Raw genomic sequence first — 13,981 nt, 5'->3', positions numbered from 1 at the left:
AGGTCACAACTGACCCATAGCTGACCCTCCAGCAGGTTTTCAGAGACTGTTAATTGCGCAGGAGATTTCTCATGTATATATAATGCTATTATTATATTAATTCTAGTCTAGTCTAGTCTAGTCTATTTAGTATAGTCTATTTAGTATATAGAAAGAGAATTGATGCCTTTTACCTGTGGTGCTGGAGAAGAGTGTTAAATACACCATGGACTGCTAGGAGAACAAACAGGTTTGTCCTGGAGAAGGTGAAGCCAGAATGCTCCTTGGAGTCAAGGATTCTGAAGCTTCATCTGATATACATTGGGCATGTTGCAAGGAGGGACTGGTCCTTGGAGAGGAACATCATGTTTGGGTGAGTGGAGGGACAATGCAGGAGAGGAAGACCCTCAATGAGATGGATCAATTCTGTGAGTGGAGTGATGGGAATGAATGTGTCTGAGACAGCGAAGTTGGCACAGGATAGAACGGCGTTTAGGGCTCTTGTACATAGGGTCTCTATCAGTTGCAAGTGACTCGATAGCACATAACAACAACAACATTATATTTAGTATATTAATTCTATTTAGTATATTATATATACACAGGAAAGAGAGAAAGAGATGATAGATGTACAATGTAATAGATACATGTCTTTCAGTGTGACTCCCTGTCAGTTTTGGGGTCTCTGTATGAACACTTGTACTTAGGGACTTTCTCTCCTGAGTTTGAATCCAGCAATGGTGAGCGAAGCTAGGAGACTGAGAAGCTTTCAGACTACCCACAGCTAAAAAAACAACATTGGAAGTTGCTGTCCATCGAATGTTGTAACAGTTAATTGAAACCATTTCAACAGAGTGATGTGACAGTCCTACACAAGCAGGTATCAGAGTGTCTCTAGATTCACTGCTTTCAAACCAGCCAGCAATTGCTAACCAGGTATCATATATCTAGAATTCAGTATAACTGACAAACTGGACCATTCATAAGATCTCCTAAAATAACAGAGGAATTAGTATAAAAACACAAGGATGGATGTTAAATATCTTTTAAAGAACTGAGAAATACAGAAATGAAGAAACAAAGAAAAACTTGTTTGCTGATACTTAAAACTCTCTCCAAGGAAGGATCCCTTTTCTTAAATTGTCTTTAATTATTCAAGAAAACTTGTTTTAAAGACAAGTAAATTTTATTCTTAACCAAATGTACTTCTTACTAAATATTTTAACGGAGATGTTGTTACAATGACTGCAACCATAGGGTCAAGTGTATTAGAGATTATGAGATCGGGATAGAACCGAGCAAGGTTCAGATCTGTTGTTCACAGTTGCTGTGAGTCACATTAACTTGACAATGGCATAAAACAACAACTAATGATTTACAGTTGTAAACTTGCTTTAGTTTTAGTTCCTTTTTAAAAGACTCATAAAATTGTTCATTTATAAAAACCACAGTATTGGCAGGACATCTGTGGGTGGCCTTTGGCATCTGGTCCTATGGTTTAACTGCTACAAGAGTGAAGATCAATGAATGAGTAGTGGGGGCCCTAAAAATAGCTCCAAAGTTTCTCAGAACTCCTGCAGAGTGTAGGAGCTGGAAACACACAAAGAGACAAGCAAGCACTGACGAACACAGTACCCTGCCTGATGCTTTGTGAGGTAAAAACAAAGAGTGAATCAGATATAGCTGCACAGAGCGAGTCCCCCAAGTTACAGGAATAATTACCACAAATTACTTCCACTGAAACTCTTGTCTTTCTTACTTACACACATCAGTCCAAGCAGTAGCGACATCAGCATGCCACTTGGTCAAGGTGAAGGGACTGTTCATACCACAAATGACAGTGAGAGAAGTTATGATAAATACAGACTCGAATTCCCAAAGATGGCACCCTTTACATCTTCTACTGAGTCAGAACAAGAAGACTGGCCCTTTTTTCTAAGTGAGATTGTTGTTGTTGTTGTTGTTGTTGTTGTGTGCCTTCAAGTAGACTGTAACTCATAGCCATCCTATGAGCAATGGCTCTGACATTGCCCTACCCTGAACCAAACTCATCAACTCTGACACATCTGCCCCTGTTGCCATAACCACCGTGTCAATCCATCTCATCCAGGGTCTCCCTCTTCTGCACAGACCTTCTAACCTTGCAAGCATGATGTCCTCCGAGGACTTGTCTGTCCTGACAGCATGCCCAGAGTATGTGAGACAGACATTCAAAATCCTTGCCTCCAAGACCAGCCTGGTTTTACCTTCTCCATGAGAGACCTGTTTGTTCTCTTGATAGTCATAATATGTTCAATGCTCCTCTCCATCACCACAGCTTAAAGGCATAGATTCTTTTTCTGTCATCCTTCTTCATTGTCCAGCTCTTAGGTGTGAGAATTCCATAGCCTAGTCAGGTACACTTGAGTCTCTAGCTGACATCAGTGGTCTTTAGTACTCTGGAGGAGTCCTGAACAGTAGATTTCCCCAAGGAATTCATCATTGGATTTCCTGACTCCTGGTGCCAAGGGTTGGTGATTGTGGATCTGAGCAAGATGAAGTCATTAACAACCTCAATCTTTTCTCCATCTATCATGATGCTGACTAGTGGTCCAGTGGTGAGGAGCTTTGTCTTCTTGATGTTGAGCTTCAATCCATATCAAAGGCTACAGTCCTTGACCTTCAATAGTAAATACTTCAAGCCTTCCACGGTTTTGATGAGCAAAGTTTCATCATCTACATAACACAAGTTGTTGATGAGTCTTCCCTCAACCCTGATGCCATGTTCTTCTTAAAGTCCAGCTTCTCAAGTGATCTGCAAAGAGGTACAAAGAAAGGATACATCCCTGATGCATTCCTTTCTTGATTTTGAATCATACAATGCAATAATAGTAAATAATAAACTGAGATGCTAACTTTACTAGAGATCCCGAAAATCTCCCTCCCGGCTCCCCTCCAAAGAGGGGTCTCGCCTGACTTTGTAAGGGCACATCACACTGTTCTGGCAGCCCCAGCTGCTCTAGGGAGAAGGTCAAGGACTCAGTAGCTGCCTGACTGCTCTACTTGTGGCAAAAGTACATCACTTACAGGGCAGGGAGTTTCTAGCATCACCTCAGTGACCTATCACCCAGCATTGTTGAATATAAATCTGCATAACCAATGAAGGGAATGCCCCTTCCTGCCCCCTTCCCTGGACTACCATGGAAGAGTCACCAGATGTGATTAGAGGACTGGGTATGAAGCATACTATCCACACGCCAATAACAGGGACCGACAATAAGCTATTTACAGTGACGTGAAGGACGCTATGTTACAGTCCACTCCTGGGTATGGAGCTCTGGTTTCCATTTAAAGATCTGTAGTGGACCAGCCAGTGTCACAAGCAGCAAAAGTCCGTACAGACCTGGGCAAAGGGAGAAACTTCCACAGAGAAATAATATCTGAACTACTGGACTATGGGGGGGGGGGGGCACTCTAAAGGGCCCTGTAGTGAGAATGTCACAATTTCCCCCAGACCTGATCATTCCTTGAAGAAACCTGATCATGTCTCTCTCCAGATAAAGCAACTTGATGATCAGATCTTAATGAGGTTCTGGGCCTGATCACACACTGACATTGACAGGACTCCTGCCCCCAAATTCCAGGACAGCTACCACCTCCTGTAGGTCTCCCTTAAAAACCCCTATAAAAAAACAACTGTCTTTGTCTGCCTGCATGTCATTTTGACCTTCTCTCTGCACAGTCGCTCTCACTCGGAGTCCCTCTCACTCAGTGTCCCTCTCAGGTCTACTAAAGGCCTGTTTGCTACTTGACACCAGCTTTTCTCTTTCTCTCTTTCTTTCCTTCTCTGGTTCTCTCCTTCTTTCCTTCTCTCTCTCTCGTATTTTTCTAACAGGCCCAAATTAAGGAAAGCAGGGGGAAGCCACTGTCCAGTGCTGGTCACTAGATGGCATTTGGGGATAAATTTATTGGCCACTAGAACCTCAAGAGTATTGAATATACCATGGACTGCTAGGAGAACATACCGATTCATCCTGGAGAGGGTGAAGCCAGACTGCTCCTTGAAGGCAAGGATTCTGAAGCTCTGTCTGACATACTTTGGACATGTTGCAAGAAGGGACCAGTCCTTGGAGAGGGCTGTCATGTCTGGGAGGGTGGAAGGACAGTGCAAGAGAGGAAGACCCTCGATGAGATGGATTGATTCTGTCTCTGGGGTCCTGGGGATAGGCGTGTTGGAGACAGTGAGGCTGACAATGGATAGAGCAGGGTTGAGGGCTGTTGTACATAGGATCACTATGAGTGGCAAGTGACTCGATAGCACATAACAACAACAACAATAACAACAGGAGTCTCAAGGGAAATGATTGCTAAACCCTCCGATGCAATGCTGGTGTGTCTGTGGCAGGCACTACTCCCAGGCTAACAGTTTGCAAAAAGGAACTGAAATTAGACCTGGTGATAAATTCAAAGACTGTGGTAATAAGCCCCTTCCTCCCAGAGCCACTCCAGTCTGAGAAATGCCTATCCCCCATGGACTTGGGGTAGGACCAAAATTCCCTGATCTGGGAGAGCTGAGACTTTTGGGAACCAGAGGCCCTATATAAACTCACCATGCACAGGCCCCCAAAGAATAAACAGGCTGTTTTGGCGCTGGTAGAAGGCACTCTGATCTGTGGAAATGCAAACTCTTCTCAAGGGCTGTTGAGTGCACTGAGGGATGTGGAGCAGGCAACGCCGAGATGCGGCCATTTTTGAGATGGCCATCACCATCGCCCCAAACAGCCAAGAACAATTCACCTGTGAGTGGTGGGGAGAACATTGCCTATGAACTGTGTTACCCCACGGGTTTTTACACTTCTATCATGTTTTTACACCTCTCTATTATGGTGGCTTGAGCATCGAATAAGACCTAAAGAAGTCCAATTGTTCCATTATATGCTGATGCAATAATAACCTGTGGCTTACTTACCCTGCAGTGTGTTTTTCCTTTCTTTGTGACTCTGATGCTTAAGCAAATAGAAGAAAATGGCATCATGCTTAGATAAACAGAGGATCATCAGAGAAGAGTGAGATGGACAGATATGACCGCAAGAATGGTCTTAAATACAGAGGAGATTGTGAGGGTGGGGCAGGATTGGGCAAGATCACAATCCTTGAACATAAAGTGGCTATGAGTTGGAGTCAAGGCATTGGCACCTAGGAACAACAAAACAATAGATAATTATGTCAACGTTATTTGTTTTCTGTATACCAGAAATACATGAACCAAGAACCAGTATTTTGATGAGACCAAGGTGCTATTGATGGTTTAATCTCAGGAACGGTTTATGTCAGTGCTTTTTTGCTTTCACTATATCCATTCAATCTGTTAATCAGTCCAGTCTGTTCACTGCTAAGCAAAAAATCCAAGAAGCTTAGCTATACCAACAATGTGACATCAGGATAGATGATATCAGGATTGATCAGATATCAACTCTCTGTGATAATGGAGATGATATAACAGTGCTTGCTCAAAGTAAAGAGGACTTGAAGCTCTTCTTGAAGAAGATCCAAGACTTCAGTATGCAGTCCAGTTCAAGATAAAGAAAACAGAAATGCTCACACTGAACCAATAAACAACATCATGGCAAATGGAGAAAAGGTTGAATTTATCAAGAGTTTCATTTTACTTGCATCCATAATCAGTATTCATGGAAGTAGAAGGCAATAAATCAAAAGGTGTAGTTCATTCGACAAATATTTTTAAAGCAATGATGTTATTTTAAATACCTGACCGTAGTCATGGTATTTCCAGTTGCTCCATATATATATGGAAGATGGACAATTAATAGGGAGTGATGAACATTGATGTCTTTGAATTATGATGTTGATGAAAACAGTAAATATACCATGGACTACCAAAGGATGAATAAATCTATTTTGGAAGAAGCATAGCCCCAAATCTGCTTAGAAGCAAAGATGGTATGACTTAATCTTACATATTTTGAGCATATTATCAGAAGGGGCCTTTCCTGGAAAAGGGCATCATGCTTGGACAAACAGAGAGTCAGCAAAAGACAGGAAGACCCTCAGAACAGAAAAAAACTGTGAGGAAGTTGTAGTCTCTTTTACATGGGGTTGCTATGAGTCAGAGCTGAATCAATGTCACCTAACAACGACAGCAGCAGTATGTATACACAAGAAGAATAATACTAATAGTAAAAGGCACCCTGATATTGCAATAGTTACTATTTGGCTGGTAACAGAAAGATTTCTGAATTAAGAATTTCTCCTTGAGAAAAAAAAAATTGATAATCTGTTCTTTTCTTTTTTAAAAAAAATTGTTATTGTAGTGAAAGATTACTAAGAGATTTGATGGGTAACCTCTTCGCACATGATTTACCACTCTCTGAAAACTAACTCTGAAAACTCACTGGAGGATTAGCTACGGTTCGCTCCTGACTTGATGGTACACAACAACAACAACAACAACCCCCAATTCTCTCTGTGATGCTTTTCCTATTCCAGCTTGTTGTCATATGTATAATGTCTAACATCCGTAATGTCTAGTCTTCCATTCCTTTCAGGTGTCCTTCCCCTCACCTAGTCTAGTGTAGGGTTCATTACCTATTCATTTTCTCCTAAATCTCCTCCCATTTCCATCTCCATTCTATTGTTATAAAAGTGGGTTTATGTATTATTTGATTTTTTGTGGCTGAGATACTTTATTCACCATAATGTTTTCCAAACTCATCCATGCTGTGTAGTGTTTTATTAGTTCATCATTTTTCAGTGCTTCATAATATTCTACTGTGTGGACATACCACAGTTTCCCTATCTATTCATTTGTTGATGAACACTTCAGTTGTTCCACCTCTTTACTGTTGTGAATAATGCTGCAATAAACATGGGTGTGCACGCATGTCTGTCTTGCAGCTCTCATTTCTTTAGGACACATTCCCAGTAATGGGATAGCTGGATCAAATGGTATTTATACTTATAACTTTTTAAGATTGCTCCATAGTGGTTGTACCATTTTACATTCTCACCAACAATGTATGAGAATTCTGATCTCTCCACATCCTCATTATCATTTGTTGCTTCTGGTTGTTGTTTGTTGTTGATTGCCATCGACTCAAGTCGACTGACTCAAGCACAAGTCATAGAGACCCTATATGAACAAAAGGCCTGAAGTCTTTCTATAACTGTCGTCATTTCTCAAAGTTTATAGAGTTGCCAGAGGCATGTTGTTTAGGAAATGGTTGCCAATCCTGCTCCCAAGCCTGTCTTCAACTGTGAGCTCCACCAAACACTGCCCACCATGTGTAACCATTAGGGCATTTCACACTCTAGTGGCACAAGGTTTAGCATCACAGCAACACCATGTACTCCTCAGTACAGCATATTGATGAAGAGTGCTTCGACACTTAGAAGAATGTGCCTCCAAAGTATAATAACAACCAACTTTTAATTGCGACCTATAGCAACTCTAAGTATAGCAGCTCTGAACCCTTCCCTGTCCTGAGCCAGTCTCACTAATTCTGACACACCAATCCCCTTTGTCCTGGTTACTGTATCAGTCCATCTCAACTGGGGTCTTCCTCTCCTGTGCTGTCCCTCCACTCTTCCAAGCACGATGTCCTTCTCAAAGGACTGGTGTTTCTTGGCCACATGCCCAAGTATGTGAAATGGAGATTCAAAATCCTAGCCTCCAAGGAGAGACTTGGTTTTACACTCTCCAGGACAGACAGATTTGTTTTCCTGGCAGTCAATGATATGTTCAAGAATCTTCTTCAGCACCACAACTCAAAAGCATCGATTCTTCTGTCATCTTTAGTCATTGTCCAGCTCTCTGAAGCATAAGGAATAATGGAGAAGACCACGGCCTGGATTAAGCACACCTTAGTCTTTGCTTGTAGTCTTGTTGAAATTTGCTGGTCTTGCTAGAGTGAGAAAGTATTTCTTTAATGTTTTGATTTGCGTCTCTCTGAAAGTGAGTGACATTGAACATATTCTTCACTTGTTAATCTGCTTTTCCAGAAATTACAACCTGGAAGCACTACAGGGCAGTTCTATCCTATCACCTGATGTATTTGGGGGGATGATACACAGAAATAACAATATCAAAACATAGAACATGATATAAAAAATCTTGCTCCCTTAGAAACATTTCCTTGATTTCAAAGCAAAACCTGAAAGACAAATTATACTCAGAGAAAATGTACTTTTAATTTCTCTGTCATTAGAAAACCCTCCATACACTCATATGTACACCAAAATCATTGCCATTAAAAATGTTTTGACTCACAGGAACCTGCCAATGGATTGCTGAGGCTGTGAATTTTTATAGGAGAAAATGTCCTCATTTTTATTCCTACAATTGGCTGTTGTTGTTATGCACAGTCAAGTCGGAACCCGTTCATAGCAGGCCCTCCCATGGGTTTTCAGAGGCAGTAAATCACATGAGAGGAGATTGCCCATCTTTCTCAAAGGAGCAGCTGGTGGATTCGAACCACATGCCTGTGGGTTGGTAGTGCCACTCCTCACCACAAACCACTAGAGAATCCTTCCGAATGGCTTATGTTTCTTTCAGTTAGTAGCCCCACATGTAATGCAGTATACCATCAGGGTGCATGTGTTTGCTTATTCCTATTTTGCATTTTCTTAAAGTGCAGTTTTCATATAATATCATATTGTGAAAACTATTACATGTCAGTATATAAAGATATAAAATATTCCTCACTCTCTTTATAACTCCACACTATTTTCTAGTGAGTCTCATTTCCCTACGTACTTATTGCTGTCAGGTTGAAACCAACTACCAGCTGACCTTCCAGAAGGTTTTCAAGAGGCTATAAATCACACCAGAACAAAGTGCCATCCTTCCTCCTCAGAACCTCTGGTGGATTCGAACCACCACAGAAGTGCCACCTTTCCATTAGCCTTGCAATTCTCTAAGAACTACGTCACCAGAGCTCCCTCTAGTGTGTGTATAGCGTAACATAAAACCAATACTCTGATACCCCTTTTTTCCCTTCTAAATGGTGCTGCAATCTATTCTTTGCACATAAATATTTCTATATTTTGGTGAGGTTGCAGAGAAACTGGAACATTTATTCACTGTTGGTGGGAGTATAAAATGGTCCAACCACTATGGAAGGCTGTATGGCACTTTCTCAAAACGTTGCAAATAGAAATACCAGTTGGCCCAGCAATTCCACTACTGGGGATATACCCTAAAGAGACCATAACCATCACCCAAGCAGATATATGCACAACCAAGTTTGTTGTGGCTTTGTTCACAATAGCAAAGAGTTGGAAACAACCCAAGTGCCCATCAACAAACGAATGGATAGAGAAGCTGTGGTATATTCAAACAACGGAATACTATGCTATATTGAAAAACAAGGAACTCATGAAATATTATCCAAAATGGATGACCCCAGAGGACATTATGCTGAGTGAAATATCACAATGTCACCAAAGGACAAATACTGCATGGTGCCACTGTTGTAAAACAGGACTGACCTTGGGGTTGGGGGGAGACTGAGAAAGATGGAATAATGTATGTTGTTGTTATGTGCCGTCGAGTTGCTTGCAACTCATAGTGACCCTATGTACAACAGCCCTAAACTCGGCTCTGTCCTTTGCCAGTCTTATTGTCTCCGATACACGCATCCCAATTACCCCAGTCACTGAATCAATCCACCTCATAGAGGGCCTTCCCCTCCTGCACCTGCCCTCCACCCTCCCACCATGATGTCCCTCTCCAAGGACCAGTCTCTCCTTACAACATGACCAAAATATGCCAGACGAAGCCTCAGAATCCTTGCCTCCAAGGAGCAGCCTGGTTTAGCCCTCTCTAGGATGAATCTGTTTGTTTTCTTAGCAGTCCATGGTACATTCAATACTCTTCTCCAGCACCACAGCTCAAAGGCATCAATTCTCCTTCTATCCTCCCTAGTCATTGTCCAACTCTCTGATGCAAAACAAGTGACTGCAAAGACCATGGCCTGTATCAGATGTACTGTAGTCTCCAGAGAGACACCATTGCTCTTCAGTACTTTGGAGAGGTCCCTAACAGCAGACTTTCCCATTGCAATACAATTTTTTATTTCCTGGCTTCTGGTGCCATGAGTGTTGACCATCGAGCCAAGCAGACTAAAGCTATGAACAATCTCAATCTCTTCACCATCCATCCTGATGCTGCCAATTCGTCCAGTGGTGAGAATCTTTGTCTTCCTGACATTGAGCCTCAACCCATACTGAAGGCTACAGTCCTTGACCCTCTGCAGCAAGCACTTCAGGTCCCCCTCAGTTTCAGCAAGCAGGGTTGTGTCATCTGCACAATGCAGATTGTTGATGAATCTTCCACCAATCCTGACACCACATTTCTCCTCATAGAGTCCAGCCTCTTGGATAGTCTGTTCTGCATACAGATTTAAAAGGTATGGAGACAGGACACGTCCCTGGCGTACACCCTTCCCAATTTTGAACTAAACAGTGTTTCCTTGTTCTGTTCTGACGACTGCCTCCTGGTCCAAGTATAGGTTTCTTATTAGCACGATACAGTGTTCTGGGATTCCCATTCTTCTCAGAGTCAGCCACAATTTCTTATGATCCACACAGTCAAATATCTTTGCATAATCAATGAAACACAGATATACATTCCTCTGGTACTTCCTGCTTTCAGTTAAGATCCATCTAACATTAGCTACAATATCCCTAGTCCCACGACCCCTTCTAAACCCAGCCTGGACTTCTGGTAGTTCTCTGCTGATGTGCTGTTCCAGTCATTTTTTGGACAATCTTCAGTAGAATCTTGCTTGCATGTGAAATCAATGATATGGTGATGAAGGAAGAATTTCAAGCTGCTTGGAGGGAAATAGCAATAAATAAAGCTCCAGGAATAGATGGTATACCAATTGACATATTTCAGCTAATAGATGCTGCCCTGGATGTGCTCACCAAGTTGTGCCAAGAAATCTGGAAAACAACCACTTGGCCAACTGACTGGAAGAGATCTATATTTGTTCCCATTCCAAAGAAGGGTGACCCAACAGAGTGTGGAATTGAAATAATGTATACTTCATTGGAACAGACGAGGGAGAGAACTGTTTAAAAGCAATATATGATTAGGTATTATTGTCATGACAAGAGTCCAGAATGAAGGCTGCATAGTGGAGTGGACTTGTATAGGGGGAGGTATTGTATAACAACGAAAGAATTTTTCTTTTACTTTTCAAAGAAAAGAGAGAACTGAGGGGGATGTTGGACAGGGAAAAGTGCAACAATGCATGAATGGAAATCCAAAGTCTCTTTAAACGTTCATTAAAATTAATAATAATAACAATAATAAAATTTGCATATTTTTAATATAGCTTTAAAATGGATTCCTAAAATCATATGTAATTTACCAAATATTACAAAATGCCCCTTTAAAATTAATCTTGTAATGTTGTTTTCTTGTTTTTGTTGTTTTCATGTATACTTGTTAAACATGGCAGTAATAATTATTCAATAGCCTACTCAATAAAATATGTGAGAAAGCAGGAAAAATCTTACTGGGATCAATACATAATTGTGAGCAGTATTTTCCTAAGAATTCAAGAACATAATGAAAAGTTACATCTCTGTATAAGAGATCATTAAACTTCATTGTTGTTGCTTTACATGCCTTCAAATCAGCTATGACTCATAGCAATTCTATGCACAATAGCTCTGAACCCTGCCCTATTCTAAGCCAATCTCATTGCCTCCAACACGTCTACCTCCATTACCCCAGTTACTGTGTCAGTCCATTTCATCCAGGGTCGTCCTCTCCTGTGCTGTCCCCTCCACCCTTCCAAGCATGATGTCCTTCTCCAAGGACTGGTCCCTCCCTCCCTCATGCCCAAAGTATATGAGGTGGAGCCTCAAAATCCTTGCCGCCAAGGTACAACTTGATTTCACCATCTCCTGACAGACTTGTTCTCTAACAGCCCAAGGTATGTTCCATACTAACATGACTATGATCACAGTCAAAGAAAAAGAAAACTAATTATGTAAATGAAAGGTTTTCAGAGAAATACAGACTTGAGAGAACAAGTTGGAGATGAGTTAGCAGAATGAAAGGAGAAAAGTTTAAATTTAATAAGAAACAACATTGATTAAATATTAGTAAAAATAGATCATTTAAAAAATTTTGTAAATAAATAAACTACATATCATGAAAACTGCTAAAAAAAAAAAGAAATATAACTGCTGTCAGCCCATCAACAGAAAACTAAGTTCCATTTTAATCTCTTGCTTCAGAGAAAAAGAAAGGATTCTTCAGACAATGATGGACAAATTCCAACTGACTGGATTCACTGTCATAGTGTCAGGACCAACTCACAGCTGAACCTTCAACATGTTCAAATCACTGTGAATCACACAAGTGGAGCATTTGACATTCCTGCCCCAACTTGCATAGTATTGTTAATCCTTAAAAATGAATGAACCACAGTCATCACGCTGATATCATAACAAACATTAAAACCCTTTTTTTCATTTTTATTTTATATTGGTTTGCTTACAAAATTAGTATACATTGTCTTTCACACTATCCTTCATTCACATTGTTTTTCAATCATTCCCATTATGTTTTATAAAATTAATCATCACTGAACTATGCCCACCATTACTCTGTACTGTTCCCTGCCAAATCTTTCCCATTTCCTTTATCCAACCCTTCCCACCACTCACCAAATTGTGTAACCCTATGATTTCCCCCACCCATTCTCACCCCTCTGCTCCCATCTTCATCCACAAGTTTTACTCTTACTCTATTTCTCCAATAGTGGTCTTAGTCAGTATTTGTCTTTATGAGACTGATTTAATTCGCTCAGTATAATGCTCTCCAGCCCCTCCCAAGTTATGCAGTAATTTTCAAAACCGTTGCTCTGTATGCTGCATAGGATTCCATCGTAAGAATGGACCGCCATTTCTCAGTTGATCTGATTATGCTTTGTTTGACATTTGAGCTATTTCCATGTTCTTGTGATGCTGAATAATGTAGACATGAACACTGGTGTACAAATCTCCATTTGCATCTCAATTCTGATTTTCTCAGGGTATATTCCTAGCACTGGAATGCCTGGGTCATATAGCATTTTTATGTTCAGCTTTTTAAGGAAACACCAAATTGCCTTCCAGAGTGGTTGTACCATTTTATAATCCCACCAGTACTGTATGAGAATTCCTATTCATTCCTCCACATCCTCTCCAACATTTATTGCTTGTTCTCATGCTAAATTTTGCCACTGCGATTGGGGTGAGATGGTATCTCATTGTGGGTTTGATGTGCAGCTCTCTTATTGCCAGTGATTTTTAGCATTTCTTCATGTGTCTGTGGCCCATCTGAATGTTTTCCTCTGTGAAAAGTTTTTCCGTGGTTTTTGCCCATTTTTTAATTGGCAGAACCCATTTTTAAAGCGCTAATCCATCAATCATTTAATCAACCCATGACATTAAGAAACTCACAGTTAAATGTACTATTTCCCATTTTTTTGCTGCTGTTCTAGGGGGTAGATAACGCTATTTGAAATTAAATACCAAAACTAAGTAAAAGGTTCATTATTCACTTTTTTAAAAAGTTTTTATAATTGATATTTTAACGAAAGTTTACAGTAAACCTGGATTTTCTTCCTATTTTTTCTTTCCATTCAGTCATTGTTGCACTTTTCTCCCCTCCCAACCTTTCCCCCTAGTACACTACCCTCTTGGAAAAGTAAAAGAAAAATTCTTTCATTGTTTTACCAACCCTCACCCAGGTCCACTCCACCATGTAGCCTTTGCTCTAGACTCCTGTCATGACAAAAATACCTAACCACATATCCCTTTTAAACTGTTTTCTCCCTCATCTGTTTCAATGAAGTATTTATTATTGAACCCATCTTTCTCAGTCTCTCCCAACCCCAAGGTCAGTCCTGTTTTACAACAGTGGCACTATGCAGTATTTGTCCTTTTGTGACTGAGATACTTCACTCAGCATAATGTCCTCCAGGGTCACCCATTTTGAATA

The sequence above is a fragment of the Elephantulus edwardii genome, unplaced genomic scaffold, assembly GCF_000299155.1.
Source record: "Elephantulus edwardii isolate Elephantulus edwardi_28Jun2011 unplaced genomic scaffold, EleEdw1.0 scaffold00087, whole genome shotgun sequence".
NCBI classification, from domain to species: Eukaryota; Metazoa; Chordata; class Mammalia; order Macroscelidea; family Macroscelididae; genus Elephantulus; species Elephantulus edwardii.
This window is presented reverse-complemented; position numbering follows the sequence as displayed.